This window comes from Lactuca sativa, chromosome 8 (genome assembly GCF_002870075.4).
Source record: "Lactuca sativa cultivar Salinas chromosome 8, Lsat_Salinas_v11, whole genome shotgun sequence".
NCBI lineage: Eukaryota > Viridiplantae > Streptophyta > Magnoliopsida > Asterales > Asteraceae > Lactuca > Lactuca sativa.
Window position 1 is genome coordinate 165,974,427 of NC_056630.2, and position 3,254 is coordinate 165,977,680.

Here is a 3,254-nt window from a genome sequence, read left to right on the forward strand (position 1 = left end):
TCTTTATAAGTGCACTCTCTCGAGTGCTCATGACCCTCGACAAGGTTAGAAGGACGTGGACCAGCTCCCGACCCACTAGCACCAGGAGTATTGATATGAGATATGGCAGCCGTTACAGCTGCCGTGACTGCCGCTTGGAACACGGCAACATCGAATTGAGGGGGTGGTGGTGGAGGTGGCGTCGGTGCTTCCGTTTCATTGTTAAGTCTTGGATTCCTACGAAGAGGCATCTTTTTCTATAAAAGTCAATAGATAAAAAGATAGTGAGATATCAAGAATGAATATGAATTTGATATCTCTGAACTTAAACACTTAATTCAACAAGAATCTTGTAAAGAATTGAAAATGGATGCCCATTGTAAGTACAACTTGCAACTGGATAGATTAAAATGAAGTGGTTATTTTTCAAAGAGTATGAAAGTACATGTCGATTGTATTGGTATATTAAGTATATGTAATTTGGATACTTAACCCTAAAGTAGGTCTTTAATAAACCACACTATTGCAAAAGTATCGACATCAAACCGGCCTATCGAAAATAAAAATTTTCGCGGTCGTATTTGGAAAGTGTGAAAAATAACACTGGAACATATCCAAAATCCCAAAACTTTGGAATGGAATGTTTATGTAAATTGTAATAACTCTTGTTGAAGTAAAGTGATTATTATTTTATTGATACTTGATTTATACATATCCTGAAAGTAGTCTATACATTCAGTATATTAAACTAGAAAGTAGTGTAACACTACTTGAGGCGGTTGCTACGACGGTTACTGGGTTCCGCTTCCTCTTGCAATTTCCAGCGCCTTTCTTGGGCAGCTTGATGCTCCCTCAATCCTCTGATCTCTGATTCGGCAGCATTAAGTTGCCTTTGAAGGGCTTCAGTATGGTGTTGGGTATCATCTTGCATCTCGTCAAGAAGAAGGATATCAGCAGCATTAGCCTGCACAGCTGTATTCACTTCTAGGATACGATTGATTGACATCCTTGATTGATCGAATAGTTGGGAAATTCGGTTCACTATAACTGGAAGAGCTCTGTCGGCTGTTCCTCCTTCTGTGACATTATAGAAACCCCGTTCCATTCCGTAGGGAGGGCGTTGGCCGTCTTATCGACTCCAATGGTTTATGTATTGGCCCCACTCGGGTATGGGTATTGCTTCCTCTTGTCTCGGGGGACGTATCCCCGGGTTGCAGACTTGTGGCTCTGTATCTGTACCGCTTGATTCGCTGTCCTTAAATGGTTCTTCATCTGAGTCAGAGAGCTTCAAAGGGTGCAACTTTGATGCTAGTATGATAGTTTTTGTTGTAGGTGAATTCAACCAGTGGTAAATGGGTATCCCAAGCTTTACCGATATCTATCACACAAACCCTTAACATGTCTTCAAACGTTTGAATTGTTTTCTCGCTTTGCCTATCAGTCTGAGGATAGTACGTTGTACTCATGTCAAGATTTGTTCCCAAGGACTTTTGCAATGATTGCCAAAACCGTGAGGTGAATCTACTATCTCGGTCAGGGATAATAAATATTGGCATACCATTCAATCATACTATCTCTTTAATGTACGTCCTTCTTAACTTCTCCATTTTATCTGTTTTTTTATTAGCAGGAAGTGTGTGGATTTGGTTAATCTATCGACAATAACCCAAATGGTGTCATGACCACCCGTTGTCCTGGGTAACTTGGTTATGAAATTCATTGTAATCCGCTCCTACTTCCACTCAAGTATTTCTGGTTGTTTAAGTAAACATGAGGCCTTTTGATATTCTACTTTGACTTTGGCGCAAGTTAGACACTTGCCTACAAAAGTAGCTATCTCAGCTTTCATGTTTGGCCACCAATAGAGTTTCTTTAGGTCTAGATGTTGGGTCAAAATATGGTTTATATATATATACATATATATATATATATATATATATATATATATATATATATATATGTATGTATAAAGGTAAATTTTAACCAATTTTTATAAATATATTTGAAAATATAAATGAGGCAAATTAGTAAAAATTTACTACTGAAAATTGTTCTTTTGATCTGCATTTAATTAAAAAAAAAAGCACCTATATATAACTTATGTGCTTTATTAAAAATACAGATTTTAGATTTTATATTTATTTTGTAAAGTAGTGTCTTGATTACCTTCGAACGCAGATTTAATAATGTTAACCTGAGCATGCCATTGATCATTATCTACGGCCTACCGATAGTTCTACACATTCATATAAAGTCATTAGGCCAGATTAAGTGTTTAAGCCCATTAAGTCTAAAAAAGAAACAATACCTAAATAATGTATATCAACAAAAGCAGCAAACCATGCATGCATTCCTTTATCACATATCAATAAGTAAGTTATGGAATTAAATGCATAATAACTCATAATAAAAGCATATATATATATATATATATATATATATATATATATATATATATGTATGTATATATATATATATATATACACACACACATGCTCTTACTATTGCAAGATGATGTGTTTAATAATATATTCAAATTCAACCTTCAAGTGATATCCCAACGATTCCTATCTAGGAATGGTCTATATCATATCTTTTGGTTAGAGAATTTACCAAATTTAAAAGGTCCCACACCTAAAACTTAAAAATGTTAACAATATATAATGAATGACATTTGAAAATTTCAAGTGTGAAGAAGTATAAATGTGTCATAGATAAATGGCATTGTGTCACCTCTTTTCCATGACGAAACTAGAGCCTGGATCCATAATATATGAAAGACCCCAACTTTCGTATTTTTGAAAGACTCAAACTTTCATACATCACAATATTATTACTCCAAAACATTCTACTTGCATATTCATAAAAGCAAGATTTTACATTGATAAAGAGATTACAAACTACTGGATACAAACCGACTATTACAAAGTGTTATATATTACATAACTACCCAGGATATTGTAATTTATACAAACATAAATTGGAGTACAAAAGTACTATTACAAAGTATTCTAAATCTTTCAACATTATGTGATTATACCAGTTACTTGTCACCTGCAATTGTTAAACATTGATAGGGTAAGCGATGACGCTTAGTGAGTTCAATAATAGAAACAATATAATGTTATGCCATATATATATATATATATATATATATATATATATATATATATATATATATATATATATACACATCAATATGGCAGAAGCAAAGAGAAACAACAAAGACATGTGAAATCATGTGACAAGCGTTCATATCAATCAAAGACTTTATT